Here is a 20,593-nt window from a genome sequence, read left to right on the forward strand (position 1 = left end):
TCACAATGTACTGGCATTAAAGTAATCTCCAAAGCTGCATAGATACGGGAGTGCAGGTCCAATCAAAGACAGATTGAATAGATTATCAAATTGTGGGCACTTCAGTGCTCACCACCAACTTAGATGCCCAGGAGAAGGATTTTTAAATTTGATCTCTTCTCCTCTATTCCTCATCTCAACCAGATTTCTCCTAATAAACATAGAATGGAACTCAAACATCCCAGTAGATGGAGTAAGAAGTGAGGAGGGAGGAGAGAATTATTCTGGCTTCAGTCATTGGTGGCCTTTTGTGGTTATCACAGTTTGACATTAACAGAGTAGGGTTTGTCACTTACCTTTTTTGAACAGGATGAAAAATCCAAAAATATGTGCTTGACAAACAACATTGGTGATGGCATTTACAGTCCGACTTTAATGAAGCACTTGTTGGCACCTTATGAAATTATTTTTCTTTTTCTCGTTTTACTTAAATACTGTCTTTGCCGTCAAAGGATAAAGGGACTATTGTAGCATGCATGGGTGTAACCTCCATCTCAGAATTAGCTTGTTAGGGATAGCATCTTCAATTCTTCATCAGGAGGACAGAAGATGCAGAGTTGACATCATTTGCCATTGCATCTAGTGCTTTCCAACAATTAAGACAAGTCTTCCATATGGTTTCCTCAAAAAAAAACGTTTAACAACACCACCAGCAAAGTGTTGCAGTTTACACATTTTTCTTTCAAAAACCTTTTAGGTTTCCAGTTATCATGAATGAACTATTGCCGAGCCCAATTAGAGCAATCCTGCCTGGCGTAACAATGATTAAGTACCTGGATCTCTCCTGTATTACCAATTTATAAGACAATACTACGATATTTTCTGCAGCAATACTATTTTCAAATGGGCAAAACAAATGAGTTAAACAAATAATTGTCCCTCATTGCCATTTTGTCTTCCTGAGCTTGATTTTCAAGAAAATTGTTGCATTGTGCAGGTTCCAGTTTAGGCTTTCTGCTTTGTATCAGATTTACCTCCTCTAGGATGCTCTGTGTTCTGTTTCACAGAGACATGGCTCATCGCCAGCTCCCCAAACTCAGCAGTCCAGCCTGAAGGGTTCTCCATCCACCGTATGGACCGTACCCTGGCATCTGGGAAAGGGAGAGGAGGGGGGTTTAAGAGGGAACTGCAGATGCTGGAGAATCGAAGGTTACACAAAAAAGCTGGAGAAACTCAGCGGGTGCAGCAGCATCTATGGAGCGAAGGAAATAGGCAACGTTTCGGGCCGAAACCCTTCTTCAGACTGATCGGGGGCGGGGGTGGGTGGGGACAAGAAAGGGAAAAGGAGGAGTAGCCAGAAGGCTGGGGGATGGGAGGAGACAGCAGGGGGGCTGAGGAAGGGGAGGAGACAGCAAGGACTAACAAAACTGGGAGAATTCGATATTCATGCCCCGGGGTGCAGACTCCCCAAACGGAATATGAGGTGCTGTTCCTCCAATTTCCGGTGCTGCTCGCTGTGGCCATGGAGGAGACCCAGGACAGAGAGGTCGGAGGCGGAGTGGGAGGGGGAGTTGAAGTGCTGAGCCACCGGGAGGTCAGCTTGGTTATTGCGGACCGAGCAGAGGTGTTCGGCGAAACGATCGCCCAACCTCCGCTTGGTCTCGCCGATATAGATCTGCTGACATCTAGAGCAGCGGACGCAATAGATGAGGTTGGAAGAGATGCAGGTAAACCTCTGTCGCACCTGGAACGATTGCTTGGGTCCTTGAACGGAGTCGAGGGGGGAGGTAAAGGGACAAGTGTTGCATCTCTTGCGGTTGCAAGGGAAAGTGCCCGGGGAGGGGGTGGACCGAGAGGGAAGGGAAGGATTGACAAGGGAGTTATGGAGGGAGCGGTCTTTGCGGAAGGCAGATATGGGGGGAGATGGGAAGATGTGGCGAGTAGTGGGGTCACGTTGGAGGTGGCGAAACTGACGGAGGATTACTTTTTGTATGTGACGGCTGGTGGGGTGAAAGGTGAGGACTAGGGGGACTCGGCCCTTGTTGCGAGTGCGGGGATGGGGAGAGAGAGCAGTGTTGCGGGGTATGGAGGAGACCCTGGTGCGAGCCTCATTTATGGTGGAGGAGGGGAACCCCCGTTCCCTGAATAGTGAGGACATTTCAGATGTCCTGGTGTGGAACGCCTCATCCGTGGAGCAGATGCGGCGTAGACGGAGGAATTGGGAGTAGGGGATGGAGTCCTTACAGGAAGCAGGGTGGGAAGAAGTGTAGTCCAGATAGCCATGGGAGTCAGTGGGTTTATAGTGTATGTCGGTTAGAAGTCTATCACCTGCAATGGAGATAGTGAGGTCAAGGAATGGTAGGGAAGTGTCGGAAATGGTCCAGGTGTATTTGAGTGCCGGATGGAAGTTAGTGGTGAAGTGGATGAAGTCAGTCAGTTGTGTGCGGGTGCAGGAGGTGGCACCAAAGCAGTCGTCGATGTAGCGGAGGTAGAGGTCGGGGATGGGGCCCTGGTATGTATTGAACAAGGATTGCTCGACGTAACCTACAAATAGGCAGGCATAGCTGGGGCCCATGCGTGTGCCCATAGCTACGCCTACGCCTGGGCTGTCTGCCTCATGGTCAACTCTGCATGGTGCTCAGACGTGGCAGGCCTGTCCAACTCCTGCTCTCCACACCTCGAACATCTGGCTGTGAAGTGCCGTCCCTTCTACCTCCCAAGGGAATTCACCTCCATTATCCTGACCGTGGAGGAACAACTCCAGGACTGTTTGGAGTCTGTAGACTGGGCAATGGTCAAGGACTCGTCAACGGACTTGAACGAATACGCCACAGTCGTTACAGACTTCGTAAAGAAATGTGTGGAGGACTGCATCCCAATCAGAAACCTTGGATGAACTTTGAGATCCGCACTCTTCTGAAGTCCAGACACAGGGCATTCACGTCCGATGATACAGTAGCCTACATGAAGTCCAGATACGACCTTGGTAAGGCCATCAAAAAGGCCAAAAGGGACTTCTGCTCCAAACTGGAGGATGAGACAGATGTTCGGCAGCTGTGACGGGGCCTGAATGCAATCACCTCCTACAAGGCAAAACCAGGAGGCAGCTCGAATGTCGGCAAAACATCACTCCCTGACGAGCTCAATGTGTTTTACGCACACTTTGATAGGGAGAATACTGATGTGCCCTCCCGATCCCCCATTCGCTGTGATGGCATTTCAGTCTCAGTCACAGATGCCGACGTCAGGAAATCCTTCAGAGGGGTGAACCCCCGAAAAGCACCTGGACCTGATTGTATACCCGGTCATGTTCTAAAAACCTGTGCGGAACAACTGGCTGTAGTTTTTACAGACATTTTCAACCTCTCACTTCTGAGGTCTGAGGTTCTCACCTGCTTTAAAAGGGCATCAATTATACCAGTGCCCAAGAAGAGTAAGGTGATGTACCTCAATGACTATCGACCAGTGGCACTAACGCCGGTGGTGATGAAGTGCTTTGAGAGGTGGACCATGGAGCAAATCAACTCCTACCTTGACAAAAACCTGGACCCACTGCAGTTCGCTTACCGCCACAACAGATCAACGGTGGATGCAATCTCGCTGGCCCTCCACTCCGCCTTGGACCACTTGGACAACAAAAACTCATATGTCAGGCTGTTATTCATTGATTACAGCTCGGCATTTAACACAATCATCCCCTCCAAGCTGGTTACCGAACTCGCAGAACTGGGTCTCTGCGCATCCCTCTGCAATTGGATCCTCGACTTCCTCATTCACAGACCACAGTCTGTTCGTATTGGTGGAAATGTGTCAGCCTCGATAACAATCAGCACGGGAGCACCTCAAGGCTGCGTGCTCAGCCCCCTGCTGTACTCACTCTATACTCATGACTGCGTAGCCAGTCACAGTGCGAACTCCATCATCAAGTTCGCTCACGACACCACTGTTGTGGGACGTATCACTGATGGGGATGAGTCAGGGTATAAAAGAGAGATTGAGCAACTGTCCATATGGTGCCAGCGCAATCACCTGGCCCTCAACACCAGCAAAACCAAGGAACTGATTGTGGACTTTGGAAGGAGTAGGAGGGGGATCCACAGCCCTATTGATATCAAAGGTTGAAAGGGTCAAGGGCTTCAAATTCCTGGGTGTGCACATCTCTGAAGATCTTTCCTGGTCCGAGAACACTAAGGCAATTATCAAGAAAGCTCATCAGCGCCTCTACTTCTTGAGAAGATTACGGAGAGTCGGTTTGTCAAGGAAAACTCTCTCTAACTTCTACAGGTGCACAGTAGAGAGCATGCTGACCAGTTACATTGTGGCTTGGTTCGGCAATTTGAGTGCCCTGGAGAGGAAAAGACTACAAAAAGTAGTAAACACTGCCCAGTCCATCATCGGCTCTGACCTTCCTTCCATCGAGGGGATTTATCGCAGTCGCTGCCTCAAAAAGGCTGGCAGTATCATCAAAGACCCACACCATCCTGGCCACACACTCATCTCCTTGCTACCTTCAGGTAGAAGGAACGGGAACCTGAAGACTGCACCAACTAGGTTCAGGAATAGTTACTTCCCCACAGCCATCAGGCTATTAAACCTGGCTCGGCCAAAACTCTGATTATTAATAACCCATTTTCTGTTATTTGCACTTCATCAATTTATTTATTCATGTGTGCATATATTTATATTATGGTATATGGACACACTTATCTGTTTTGTAGTAAATGCCTACTATGTTCTGTGTGCTGAAGCAAAGCAAGAATTTCATTGTCCTATACAGGGACACATGACAATAAATTCACTTGAACATTTGAACTTGAACTAGGCACTCACTTGGAGAAGGATTTGTTATATATCTTGGAGAGGACTAGCATTTATAAATCCTCTTTCGACTGGTGACAAGGAGAGAGATTGTCAAAGAACATTGGTACGACATTAAATGGGTGGAGACCTCTTTAGTTTAGTTTAGCTTAGTTCAGAGATACGGCACGGAAACAGGCCCTTTGGCTCACCAAGTCCACGCTGACCAGCGATCCCCATACACATGCACTATCCTACCCACTACAGACAATTTACAATTTTTCCTGAAGTCAATTAACCCACAAACCTGTACATATTTGGGACTGTGAGGGGAAACTAGAGCACCTGGGGAAAACCCATGTGGTCATGGAGAGAATGGACAAACTTTACACATACCTCTCAACATAGGACAGGCGTAAATAAATATCCAGGTGGAAGAAATCTTAACAGTGAATGCGAAAGTGCAAAGGACAGTTGTAGATTCAGAGATGTGTTGTGTATTGAGGCAGTGAAAGAGTTTTAGTGAAGTAGAGTGAGTGAGAGATCTGCCAGCCGTGCCCGAACCTAAAGTGGTAAGTTGCTTTACCAATTAATCATTCACTGATGCTGCATCTCCAAGTTTCAAGACAGCGAGGGATCTCCTGAGAGACTATCGTTCAAAGCTTCAAACTCATAACTTTGCTTTCATTCTAAATTTGTTTCATAGGAATCAAAACACTCCTTGTCTCCTTGACATCTGGATGTTCTTGCCTGTGAAAGTGAGCAAAGCGGTGGAGAGGTGGGTTGAGTTTGGGATTTGTTATCATCTCCACCACTGCTCCGCACTCCCTCGCGAGTCTCCGTTCGGGATTTTCAAGTCCAAATTCCCGATCCAGGCAGAACAACCAATAGAAACATAGAAACATAGAAAATAGGTGCAGGAGTAGGTCATTCGGCCCTTCAAGCCTGCACCGCCATTCACTATGATCATGGCTGATCATCCAACTCAGTAACCTGTACCTGCCTTCTCTCCATACCCCCTGATCCCTTTAGCCACAAGGGCCACATCTAACTACCTCTTAAATATAGCCAATGAACTGGCCTCAACTACCTTCTGTGGCAGAGAATTCCAGAGATTCACCACTCTCTGTGTGAAATTTTTTTTTCTCATCTCGGTTCGAAAAGATTTCCCCCTTATCCTTAAACTGTGACCCATTGTTCTGGACTTCCCCAACATCGGGAACAATCTTCCTGCATCTAGCCTGTCCAACCCCTTAAGAATTTTGTAGGTTTCTATAAGATCCCCCCTCAATCTTCTAAATTCTAGCGAGTACAAGCCGAGTCTATCCAGTCTTTCTTCATATGAAAGTCCTGACATCCCAGGAATGGTGGGGTCTGATTGAGTAAATTGAGTTAATTGATAATTTCCTCTGTGGTCAACCCTCTTGTTCTTTGAGGCATTAACTTGCTTATTTAAAGGCCAGCAAGAGTTTCTTCTTGTAGGAACTTCCTGCACATGTATTATTTCTACTGGTGAAACGCATGTAGTGGGGGTTTAAATTAATTGGAGGAGAGTGCAGAACAAATAATAAATTCTCAAATTGTATCAATAGTAAAAGTGCTGGAGTAACTCAGCAGGTCAGGCAGCATCTCTGGAGAACATGGATAGGTGACGTTACTTATTGAGACTCTTCTGAAAAATAATTGTAGGGTGAACACCTGGACTCCCCACCTATTTTTCCCCTCTACCCCCCCCCCCCCCCCCCATCCTTCTACTACGTTCCTGCCCTTCTTCACAATTCGCAACTCACACCTACTTTTCTTATCTATGGCCTTGGTTCCAACCATCTGCCTATCAAAAAATCCTCCTCACCTGTGTCGACCTATTACATGCCATGTTTTGCCGTGCCTCACACTTTTTCCAACTTTCTTCTATTCTACCGCCCTTCAATCAGTCTGAAGAAGTGTCTTGACCTGAAACGTCTTCTATATGTGTATTCCAGAGATGCTGCCTGACCAGCTGAGTTAGTCGGAGGAGGATGCCCCCAGCCATTGGTACGGAACATTTGCATTTTTCAGCTTGAAATTGTACAATATGGTGCATACTGTAGCGAGTCTTATAACTTACACTTGAATGCAATATATATGCTTTAAATTGGATTGGAGCGTTTTTGAAAGGGGGGAGGCTGTGCGATCACTGATCACTGGCCTTGGGGGTACCCGGTGAGGGAGTGGAGCAACCGAGTGCGGAGAGGGTGTGGAAGAAGGGTAGGAACTTTTTGAAATTTGATGTATTAATATCACTGAAAGCACAGATGGAAGCTCAAGGTCGCAGGCTCGTTGCAAAGTCCTTCAGCCCTGAGAACTATGAGACTGTTCCCTTTTGAAATGGCCATGATATGATGCATCTGTCCCACACTATATGACCTATTATTTACACATATAACTAACTAACTAATTAACTAATTACGCGCAATAAACTTAACTAACGTTAAATGCGTAATGTACTATACTAACACGACTAACTATATAGCAGGAAGGATGGGGGAGGTTAGACATATATTGTAAATACTAATTATGAATTAACTAACATACAGGTTAATGAAAAGTGTAATTATTGACGAGGTACTTTAACCCATAATTACTTTTATTTTAATCCAAATCTTCTAGCTTCCCTTTTATTCTATTTTAAACTGCTCAGCGATTAATTGACCTGATATGATAATTTTGGTTACAACTAGAGGGAACCGACTAATGTTGGGTCATATTTTAATTGGGGGGTAAGGCCCAGTGCATAATTTCATCGACGGAGGTCAATTTAAAAACAATCCTAGCTACCATTGGTGGCTTTCTTGTAACTTATCGCTTTTTTGATAAATTACACTCACTTTTTTTGTTTATTCACAATTATGTGTTGTATGACTTAACAATTTTTATGTACACTTTATTTTATGTTTTTCTCTTTCCCTTAATTATGTTTAATAGTGTCAGGAGATGTAAAACTACTGCAGAAATTATGAAGGACAACTCTGAATTCGGGATTCCGAGGTACTTGGCTGCATCACATGAATCATACAGTCTGGTAATAATAGCCAACGCAAAATAATAGTCAAATAAATATCGGAGGTCTCACTTTCTGTAGTTGGAACATCAGAGGTGCGCATGAGCCAATTAAGAGGGGTAAAATTCTGGCACAATTGAAATCATTAAATATGGATATTGCTTTCCTACAAGACACACATTTGAAACAACAAACTCAGATCAGATTAAGGGCAAACTGGATAGGTCAAACTTATTACTCCTCATTCACCTCTAAAGCAAGAGGCACGGCCATTATAATTCGGAAGGGTATACCTTTTAAATGAAAGAAATCCATATCTGATAAAGAGGGAAGATACGTTATAGTCACGGTAGAAATTTACAATACAACATTAACTATGATAAATATTTACGCGCCTAATTTTGATAACCCACAATTTTTTAAGAAAATAGTAGATTTAATCGCAGAGCATAATTATCAAAATATAATAATGGGGGGAGATTTTAACTGTGTTATAGACCCATACTCAGATAAATCAATAAAGGTAGGGAAGCGTCTTGTTAAAACTAAGACCTGTGAATTTTTAAATACTTATATAAAAAATAACAACATAGCTGATGTTTGGAGAATAGCAAATCCAAGTGGTAGGGAATATTCATTTTACTCATCAGTTCATAAAACTTATTCACAAATTGACTATTTCTTATTGGACACAAAATTAATATGAATAAACCATCATATCATAATAGTATTATTTCTGATCATTCACCATTGACTTTTATACTTAAAATTGAGGGAATGCCGAGTATAAAACCTTTTTGGAGATTCAACGCACACATATTAAATAACCCGCAGGGCTATGAGTATAAAAAAGAACAAACAAATTTTTTTTTCGAAATAAATAACACGCCGGGTATTTCTGCACCGCTATTATGGGAAACCTTCAAGGCATATATTCACGGCGTCATAATCTCTTACCAAAGTTTTCAAAATAAGGAAAATAAAAGAGAACTTCAGCGGATAGAACAGAAAATAAAATTACTAGACATGGACAATGCAACTGACCCAACCATAAATAAACATAATAAGATAACTTTATTGAAATATAAAATCAATAGAATACTATCGGCTAGAGTAATAAGATTATTCCAAATTACAAAACAAGCACACTTCGAATTTGGGGATAAGCCACATAAATTACTTGCGAGGCAACTGAAGCAACGAGAAAAGGAAAAAACTATCACTAAAATTAAATCGGATAAGGGTGAGTTTCTAACACTGCCAAAGGATATTAATAAGAGGTTTGCCCAATTTTATCATAATTTATATACATCTAAAATAAATACAGATGTAAGTAAAATTACAATTTTTTTAGATAATTGCAATCTCCCAAAATTGGATAGTTTAGAACAGGAGCAATTAGGAGCACGGATTACTAGTGAAGAAATAAAACAAATAATAAACTCACTGAAAAATGGGAGACCCCAGGACCAGATGGTTTAAGTAATGAATTTTATAAAAGATTTCAGGAGTCAATTGTACCAAGATTATTCAATTTATACATGCAGGTTTATACTGAAAATAAACTACCAGAAACCCTAGCAGAAGCAACAATAACGTTTATACCAAAAAAAGATAAAGATTTAGATGAACCGGGTTCTTAGAGCTATTTCACATCCAAATAAGGATCAGAAAATTTTAGCAAAGATTCTAGCTAGAAGGCTAAATAATTATATTAACAATTTAATAAATACGGATCAAACGGAATTTATACCCAAAAGACAATAATTTAATAATTTGAGAAGGCTTTTCAATATAATGTACTCTCACAATGAGAACATTGAAGATATTTAAGTTGTTACGCTGGATGCAGATCAGGTAGAATGGCAGTATTTATACATGGTACTCCAAAAATTTATTACGGGAGAGAATTTTATTAGATGGGTTAAACTACTTTACGATAGACCTGCGGCAAGAATATTAAATAACAATATGCTATCTCCAAAATTTTACTTATCAAGGGGTAATAGGCAAGGTTGTGCCTTATCACTATTGCTATTTGCCCTTATGATAGAACCGCTGGCCGAAAGGATAGAAATCACCCGAATATTCACGGATATAACACTAAGGACTCAAAGAATAAAATTTCATTATACGCTGATGATATCCTTTTATATATTACTAATACACAAACGAGTATACCCACCTTATTAACACTAATTGAGGAATTCGGCTCTTTTTCAGGATATAGAATAAATTGGAATAAAAGCGAAATTATGTCTTTAAAAGCACAGGATTCGAGACACTTACTAAAATTCCCCTTCAAAATTGCAACAGAAAAATTCAAGTATTTGGGTATTCAAATTACGAGACGACACAAATCATTATTTAGTGCCAATTTTATGCCACTATTAAATAAACTGAATGATATGATTAAATTTTGGAAAATGCTCCCGCTCTCATTGATAGGTAGAATTAACGCTATAAAAATGACTTTCTTACCACAATTAATATATTTGTTTCAAGCGATCCCAATATATATCAAAATAGGAAGGATGTCAACAAAATAGAGAGAGTACAGAGGAGATTTACTAGAATGTTGCCTGGGTTTCAGCAACTACGTTACAGAGAAAGGTTGAACAAGTTAGGGCTTTATTCTTTGGAGCGCAGAAGGTTAAGGGGGGACTTGATAGAGGTTTTTAAAATGATGAGAGGGATAGACAAAGTTGACGTGGAAAAGCTTTTCCCACTGAGAGTAGGGAAGATTCAAACAAGGGGACATGACATGAGAATTAAGGGACTGAAGTTTAGTGGTAACATGAGGGGGAACTTCTTTACTCAGAGAGTGGTAACTGTGTGGAATGAGCTTCCAGTGAAGGTGGTGGAGGCAGGTTCGTTTTTATCATTTAAAAATAAATTGGATAGTTATATGGATGGGAAGGGAATGGAGGGTTATGGTCTGAGCGCAGGTATATGGGACTAGGGGAGATTATGTGTTCGGCACGGACTAGAAGGGTCGAGATGGTCTGTTTCCGTGCTGTAATTGTTATATGGTTATATGGTTATATGGTTATATTCCAAAATACTTTTTCAAAAAACTAGATTCTACTATCACTAATTTTATATGGGATTACAGAGCACACAGAATTCAACAAAACCATTTGTGTAAACCTAAAGAAGTTGGGGGTTTATCATTACCTAACTTTATGTATTACTACTGGGCAGTGCATATTAAGAACATAATCTACTGGTTGGATAGTTCCACTCAGCAGTTGGAGTGGATAAGAATGGAGAAAGAGGAGTGCTATCCGCACGATATAGGAATGATCTTGCTCTCACCGATAAAATTGAATAGTATAATATATAAGAAGAACACAATTATTCACAATACAATAAGAATTTGGAAACAAATAAAAGTATCCTTGAAATTAAATAATCTATCAGTACTAACCCCACTATTGAACAACCCTGCATTCAAACCATCTCTCATGGACAAAACATATCAACAATGGGATAAACTGGGGATTAGGAAAATAGGGGATATGTATGAATTGGGCAAACTGTTATCATTTCAACATTTAAAATTAAAATTTAAACTGAAGGATAATCAATATTTTAAATATATACAGATATGTGACTTTATGAAGAAATATACACATAGATTTCAAACTATAATTTTAGACCCTTTAGAAGAAGCAATGAATATTAAGGCTGATTCACAAAAACTAATATCATACTTTTATAATAATATATTAAATAGAGAATTACCCTCAACAGAAGCACTAAGAGAAGAGTGGGAACATGAGCTAATGATAAAGATCTCGAAGGATAGATGGGAAAAGTATCTGATGAACACACATTAATGCAAGACATAATTTAATTCAATTCAAATTATTACATAGACAATATTATTCAAAAACGAGGTTGAATAAATTTTATCCAAACGTCTCTCCCATAAATGTTTGTTTCAAAACGCTAATATAACACATTCATTTGTAGGATGTACAAAGCTGAATAAATTTTGGAGCGATATATTTGATATATTTACAACGCTTTTCAAGTCCACAATAGAACCTAAAACGGAATGGATTATATTTGGAATAATAGTAGATATCAATTCTCTTTCTCTCCCCCCCTCTTCCCCCCTCTTTCCCCTCTCTTTTTCCCCTCTCTCCCTCCAACCTTACTCTTCCCCCTCTCTCTTGTCACCTCTCTCCTCTCTCTCTCCTCTCCCCCTATTCCCTCTCTCTCCCCTCTCTCTCCCCCTCTCTTTCCCCTCTCTCTCTCCATCTCTCCCTGTCTCCATCTCTCCCTGTCTGTCTCTCTCTCCCTCTGTCCCTGTCTCTCCCTCTCCATAACGCTGCCGTCTCCCCCGATCTCCACTCTGTCCCCCCACGCCACGCTCTCCCGCTCACTGTCTCTCTCTCTCTCCTTCTCTCTCTCTCCCTCTCTCTCTCTCTCTCTCCCCCTCCCCCTCTCTCCCCTCTCTCTCTCTCTCTCTCTCTCTGTCTTCTCTCTCTCTCTCTCTCTCCGCTCCTCTCTCTCTCTCTCTCTCTTTCTCTGTCTCTCTCTCCCTCCCTCTCCCTCTCTCTCTCTCCCCCTCTCTCCTACCCCTCTCTTCTCTCTCCTCCTCTCCTCACCTCTCTCTCTCTCTTCCCACCTCTCCTCTCTCTCTCTCTTCCCCCATTTCTCCTCTCTCCCTCATCTCTCTCCTCCTACCCTCTTTCTCTCCTACCCCCTCCTCCCTCTCTCTCCCCCCTCTTTGTCTCTATCTCTTTTTCTTTGCCCCCCCCATCCTCCCCCCGTTTCTCTCTTCCCCCCTCTCCCCCTCTTCCCCCTCTCTCTTTTACCACCCCTCTATCTTCCCCTTCTCTCTCTCCCATTCTATCCTACCCTCTCCTCCCTCTCCACCTCTCCCCCTCTCTCCCTCTTCCCTCTCTCCATTCACTCCCCCCCTGTCTCTCCCCTCTCTCTCCTCTCACCCCCCTCTCTCACCCCCCACTGTTTCCCTGTATCCTTCCCCCCTCTCTCTCTCCACCTCCCTTTGAGAGTCTGTCCCTTCGGCAACAGAGACTCTCGCGGCAGCGGTGCAACGCTTCCGACGCTCACGACGCCCGGGACACTCGCACTGCTCCATGGCCGAAGCTGCAGCGAGCGATACACTGGCCCCGGCAAACACTAATCCGTCCCGGCTCCCCGCATCTGTTCCGGCTGCTGGTTCTGCTCCCATCCCTCCTGCAGCCCGGCTCTGCAACACCCGCGGACCATACAGTTTATCCGAGTTTTGAAATTTTCGTTGATCACAAAATTTCTCACCACTGAGCGTGAGAAATTTCTGATGAGCGTGAGGGCGTGAGAGTTTGCTTGCGGGCGTGAGTCTCACGCTCAATGCCCTGAAAATGGGACAGGAGTTATCTCTGGCAGATAATAGATGTTGTCTATTTGGGATTCAGTAAGGCATTTGATAAGGTTCTGCAGGGTGGGCTGCTCTGGAGGGTTAGATCACATGGCAACAAGGAAGAGCTGACCAGCTGGATAGTGAACTGACTTCGTGGAAGGAAGCAGGGGGTGATGGTGGAAGGTTGTTTTTCGGACGGGGGACTGTGAGTGGTGGTGCGCTTTAGAGGTTGGTGCTGGATCCTTTGCTTTTTGTGTTGTACTTCCGGTGGCACTGGTGCCAGCAGCCTCCACCTTCAGCCTGGTATCTTTTTGTTTTTTTGTTTTTTTAGTTATGTTAAAGTGTGTTTTTTATGTTTTTTTAAAATGTCTTTATGTGGGGGAAGAGGGCACGGTGCGGGGGATACCGTCGTTCGGTCGCTTCCTGGAGAGGACGCGACTATTATTCGAATCGCGTCCTCACCCCCCCAGCGGCCTACCTACTGGATTGGCGCGGCCTTCCCTGCCGGGATCGACCAGAGCTCCAGCAGCGGCGGGACAGCGCTGTAACATCGCGGGGCTGGCGATGCCTTACCGGGGATCGCCGTCTGGAGCCCGGAGTGCTGGACCTGCTGCACCGACATCATGGATCTGCGGTTTGTGGAGCTCCCAACGCGGGCGGCGCTGATCAACAACGCGGGGTCCTGCAACTCTGCCCGGCTCGGCAGCTGCGGACTCGGCAGCTGCGGACTCGGGAGCTGCGGACTCGGGAGCTGCGGACTCTGGCTGCGGGAGACGGCTGATCAGGAGGTCCGGGCCGCTGAGGAGGAGGATGTTCACCGTCGGGGATCGGCGTCGGCGTTCCACGAGCCCGGCGTGAGGGCCTGAACATCGGGCCGCCCGGTGCGGCGACTGCGGGTGCTCGGAAGGCCCAGACCACGGATGAACATCTGGGAATATCGGAGGGGAGGCTGGCTGGACTATGGTGCCTTCCTCACCTTGGTGCCACTGTGTTGTGTTGTGTCGTGGACTTTCTGTGTTTGTGCTTTTCTTTTTTTAATTCAATTCAATTTTATTTTTAATAATTAAATATTTTTATTATTTATTATTTATTTATTTTTATGATACTGCCTGTAAGGAAAATTCATTTTGTTGTCTCTAATTGAGACAATGACAATAAATTTGAATACAATACAATACAATATTGTGGTTATATCAACAATTTGGATGAGAATTTACAAGGCATGATTAGTAAGTTTGCAGCTGACACAAAAGTGGGTGGTTCCGTAAATAGTGAAGAAGGTTATTAAGAATTTAAGCAGGATCTTGATCTGTAGGGAAAGTGGGCTAAGGATTGGTTCATGGAGTTTAATGCAGATAAGTACGAGGTGTTTTGTGAAGTCAAATCAGGGCAGAATCTTCACAGTGAATGGTAGGTTTCCGGGGAGCAGAGGGAGCTAAGAGTGCAGGTACATAGTTCCTTGAAAGTGGCTGCACAGGTAGATAGGGTATTGATCAAGAAGGCTATCGGCACAGTGGCCTTCATCTGTCCGAGTGTTTTGTATAGAAGTTGGGAGGTGGTGGTTTACTAACGAAAGAGGACATCTCAGAAGTTCTAGACTGGGAAGAGGACATCTTGTGATGTGTGGTCAAGGTAACTGTGGGAGTCAATGGGATTGTAGTAGATGACAACCGATAGTCTGACCCCAGTACTGCAGCCAGGGATTGAGAAAGGGGAGAGAAGTGTCAGAGATAGTCTACATACATTTCAGGGCAGGGTGGAAGTTGATGGTAAACTTGATGAAATCAATGTGTTCTGCATGGGTGCAGGATGTGTAAATCCTGGCTAAAACAGAACAGTAATAGCACCAACATTTAGTAAAGGACTCATGTATTGTTAGGCGATTTTGGTCAGGTCTGATGTACTCTGCAGAAATAAGACAAGCTTCTGAATGGTGCCAGTAAGTTTAGGACCCAGATCAATGTTGCAGATACGAAATGTATGAGTATCTCTTTAATTGACAGAATGAATGTGATTTCTGCACTCCAAGGAAGTGTAAAATGCATGAAGTTGGTTAACATTTCAGGTCAAAGAGCCTTCATCATCTCAATGAATCAGACCAGGTTACTCACATGACCTTATGACACATGGAGAGATGACACATATACAACCATGCCTATGAGGTTACACTGTAGACAACAACGATATCACCTGCAAGTGATGTTTGAAATGCTTCTGTAGTTGAGAATGTATTTTAGAGCACAATCCTATTAGTGTCTAAACGATCTGCTTCAGCCACAATATTTCACAGAGGGCCATCTTTTGAGAAGGCCAATTTACAACCTAGGTCCGAGAGCAACACAAACATTGAACAGAAAGGTGATTTTATGGGAACACCTACAGAGGTAGAATTGAGGCCTTGAGCACCTTCTGCAAAATCTCCTCAATAAAGTTTTGCAATACTGCTGTTCTAATGTTCATTATAGGAAAAAAAAATATTTGCAATCAAATCCAACAAATTTATTATCTTCATTGCACCTATGTTAATGATGTAAAAATATATTTGTTGCTGTTAGCAAATGTGAAAACTCCTAAAGACTCGTGAATCAGAGAGTGTCATTTATTTCAGCTTTAGTGACACTGTGGGAAGGCATTTGTTCTTTTATCATCATACAGGACAAAAAAAGCTTTTCACTGTGACAACACGTGACAATAAATTAAACTCAACTGAACTCAACTGAACAGAACTGCACTTTAATAGCAGTTTCTTTGCCCAAGCTGGAAATTAGCCTACTGTGGATTCCAGCAGTAACCTGAGCTCCCATCTCAGGTGTTTCAAAGGTATTTAGGAGCTATAATGTTACAAGATCCATTACATATAACCTGGAGTAGTCATGCAATTTAAGACAGCCAAGAACACAAGAAAATAGGAGCAGAAGTAGGCCACTCGGCCCTTCAAGTCTGACCTGTCTTTCAATATGATCATGGCTGATCCACACTGGTCTCAACTCCTCCCTCGAGCCAGTTTCCCATAACTCTCAAATCCCCAATCTTTCTAAAATTAATCTTTCAACGTTTTTATCCAGTCTCCACAAACCGGTGGAACTTTCTGTGCACATCGGTTTAAAATAGCTGGCCCCTTTTTTGGTAGTTTGCTAATCCACTGGTGAAAACAGCTCAATAATTAGTCTGCCATCTTCCCTCAATTAAGTCATCCTTCACAACTTGATGTGCCCCACAGCGTCAGAATAATCCCCAATAACTACAGACCAGTCGGTTTGATCGTGATGCTACGGAAGTTATAGAAACAATAATAAGGGACACAGTTAATAGTTGCTTAGACAAATATACATTGATTAGAAAAATCCAACATGAATTTGTGAAAGACAAATTAGATTTAACTCACATGGTAAGAGTCTTTTTGATGAAACAACAGAGAAAGTCAGTGGTGGAAATGCAGTTGATGTGATGATCATGAACTTTCAAGATGTATTTCATAAGGCACCACACAATAGGCTTGCAATCAAGACTGAATCCATGAATAAGATAAGATGTAGTAATGAGAATAGAAGATGATCCACGTCCCAGGAAACAGAGAGCATTGTGAAACCGGACTGGTTACATTAACACTGTGGCAACTAGAGAGTATCAGGGGATGCAGATTGCACAATTCACATCTAGATTCCTTAAAACACTTTCCACTTTAATTCAAAACTTTTTTCACACAGAGAGTGGTGAATTTCTGGAATTCTCTCCCGCAAAAGGTAGTTGAGGCCAGTTCATTGGCTATATTTAAGAGGGAGTTAGATGTGGCCCTTGTGGCTAAAGGGATCGGGGGTTTGGAGAGAAGGCACGTACAGGATACTGAGTTGGATGATCAGCCATGATCATATTGAATGGTGGTGCAGGCTCGAAGGGCCGAATGGCCTACTCCTGCACCTATTTTTCTAAAACCATATAACCATATAACAATTACAGCACGGAAACAGGCCATCTCGGCCTTACAAGTCCGTGCCGAACAATTTTTTTCCCTTAGTCCCACCTGCCTGCACTCATACCATAACCTTCCATTCCCTTCTCATCCATATGCCTATCCAATTTATTTTTAAATGATACCAATGAACCTGCCTCCACCACTTCCACTGGAAGCTCATTCCACACCGCTACCACTCTCTGAGTAAAGAAGTTCCCCCTCATGTTACCCCTAAACTTCTGTCCCTTAATTCTGAAGTCATGTCCTCTTGTTTGAATCTTCCCTATTCTCAAAGGGAAAAGCTTGTCCACATCAACTCCGTCTATCCCTCTCATCATTTTAAAGACCTCTATCAAGTCCCCCCTTAACCTTCTGCACTCCAGAGAATAAAGACCTAACTTATTCAACCTTTCTCTGTAACTTAGTTGTTGACAGACGACATTCTAGTAAATCTCCTCTGTCATGTTTTAGTTAAATTTGTTTTATTAAGTTCTGTATGTGTGTGGGTGGGGTGGGAGAAACATGTTTTGGTCTCTTCCTTCAGGGGATGCAACTTTTTTTCTGTCATATTCCCCGTCCCCGTCCCCAACCAATTGTCCCGGTCTGCGCCAAGGCCTAATGACAGAGCTGGCGTCCTCGGAGCTGTGACAGCAGTGGTGGCGGTGGCAGCGGAGACCCGACTCGGCCCTGGAGCTGTGGCGGCGGCAGCAGTGGCGGTGGCAGCAGCGGAGACTCGACTCGGCCTCAGAGCTGTGGCGGTGGTGGCAGCGGAGACCCGACTCAGCCCCGGAGCTGTAGCAGAGGCAGCGGCAGTGGAGACCTGACTCGGCCTCGGAGCTGTAGCGGAGGCAGTGGTAGTGGAGACCCGACTCAGGTCCGAATCTGTGGCGGAGGCAACGGCAGCGGAGACCCGACTTGGCCCCGGAGCTGTGGCGGTGGCAGCAGCAGCAGCGGCAGCGGAGACCCAACTCGGACCCGAAGCTGTGGCGGCGGCGGCGGCGGCAGCAGCAGTGGCAGCGGAGACCCGACTCAGCCCCGAAGCTGTGACGGTGGCGGCAGCAGTATCGGCAGCGGAGACCCGACTCGGCATCAGAGCTGTGGCGGCGGCAGCGGAAACGGAGACCCGACTCGGCCCCGGAACCGTGGCGGCGGCAGCGGAGACCCGACTCAGCCTCGGAGCTGTGGCGGCGGCAGCAACCACCGTGGAGTTTGAACCGACCTGTTCGCAAAGCACGGTTGAGCCGCGGGATTTACCATCACAACATCTGGAGCCTGGATCGCCTCGGCGCAGAGGGAGAACAAAGAGTGAAGAGACGGAGACTTTAAAATTTTGCCTTCCACCACAGTGAGGAGGTGTTTGGTGAACTCACTGTGGTGGATGTTAAATTTGTGTTGATTGTGTGTTTTTGTCATTTTTTATTATATGTATGACTGCAGGGAAACAACATTTCGTTCAGACCAAAAGGTCTGAATGACAATGAACAAATCTAATCTAATCTAATCTTTAAATCTCTACTTTGTTCCAGTCCCGATGAAAGACCTTTGGCCTGAGACTGATGCTACCTGATCTGTTGAGTATTACCAACATCATAATCCATAACAAGGGTGCATTGCCCACAAATTAGATGAATTTTATATTCTGGAGTTTGGTGCTCCCTTATTTAAAGGCACTGAAGCTTGGTCAATTGCAAAGTTTGATGTTTTTGTCACCATAGGCACTAATAGATGTCAGACAAAGACGGCTTAATGAGGTTCATGGATGGATGGAACAGATTCAGGGTGTCAAATTTTGATTCATGGTGTCCTTTTCTTATATACCAATGTTCATTAGCTTTTCAGTTTTCCTGAGGTTTGTAAAAGGCATAATATAAATGGAATTTTGTTCTCTTTCATTCTTGTTCTCTCTGCTTCTGTTTCCCATTCTTACCCCATGAATCGTTCATTCTCCGTTTTTGTTTTCCTTGCACATTCGTCTTTTTGTGACATGTATGTCCTGCATCTTTTTTCTCTCTTTTTTTTCCAGCTCGTTGTGAATCCTTTAAGAATTGGGATGCTGCCATGAGCTTGCCGAACCAGTAAAACACTGTATGTTAAAACTGGAACGGGTGTATCAGTTACAGACTTATGTCATGTTTATCCTGCTTTCAAGTCAAAGTCAATTATTTTTCCACTAAACACTTCCTTTTCCTTTACAATAAAGCCTCTCTCCAAACACCACCATGCACCCACATGACATTCTGTTGAACAACACTTCCATTGGGAACCATCTCTAGAAATACGGGCTTACTGCCAGTACCTTTCAGCCTTTGTTTCAATGTTTCTCACGTTCCAACAAATGGCTCCAACAGTACATGGTGCAATTCAAATAACTATAAAACATCCCTGGATTATACAATTCCTACAAGCTTACTTAGTAGGAACAGATGTGTGACTGAAAAGAAAAGAATAAGATTGCTTTTCCCTTCAGTCTTAAAAAAATAACTTGATGCTTTTGATTTTTGTTCCTTGCAGTTTCTAAGAAAGTCTGTTTGAAACTTACAGACATGATCCCTAACTTTGATTTTGAATACAAATTCTTCATTTAATAATCATTTCTATCCTAAATTGCAGACAGCCAACCCTCAACCACACACTTCCAACAGACGGAAATACATTTTGCTTTAGGCAATAAACTAGTATGATGATTTACCTTCCAATATGCAATGAAAATTAAATTCTTCTGATTAACCACTGAGTAGCAATGAACTGTTCAGGGCCTTGTAGGAGAACAGAAATACTTTTTAATCGTTGTTTGTGACTGCGGAGCTGTCAATGAATAATGTCGAAACTCACTGTTTCTCTATCACGGTGTTCATTTCAGTCCCCACGTCAGCATAAAACTTCACTGCAATAAACATTTATAGATGGTCGGTACACAAAAAAGCTGGAGAAATTTAGCAGGAGCAGCAGCATCTATGGAGCGAAGGAAATAGGCAGCGTTTCGCGCCGAAACCCTTCTTCAGAATGATGGGGGGGTGGGAGGTTCCTTCTTACATATTTATAGATGGTCTCAGGTTTGAATGTTTTATGCCAGGTGAGAAGTATGTCCGGTTAATTCTTCAACTATATGTCAATTAGGAAATAGTTTTTCCGCCAAAGAAAACCAATGGTTGAAAATGTTTTGACGGCACAGTCTAAACCGCCGAACTTGAACAAATGAAATGTTATAAAGACTTTCTTTTACATTCACTCTTCAATCACTAAAGGGCCTGTCCCACTTACGTGTCCTTGGCTCGCAAATTACGCGAACTCGTGGTCACTTGAGGCGTACGGGCACCGTATGGCCGCGTGGGGCCCGTCCCACTTAGAAGCATGGTGGGGTATGAACTTGTGCGGTCCCGACATAGCCCGAAATTCTTGCAGTGAATGAAATTTGTGCGCGCCAACGGCCTGTCGCGGAACTGATGGC

The sequence above is a fragment of the Leucoraja erinacea genome, chromosome 23 (assembly GCF_028641065.1).
Source record: "Leucoraja erinacea ecotype New England chromosome 23, Leri_hhj_1, whole genome shotgun sequence".
Lineage (NCBI taxonomy): Eukaryota > Metazoa > Chordata > Chondrichthyes > Rajiformes > Rajidae > Leucoraja > Leucoraja erinaceus.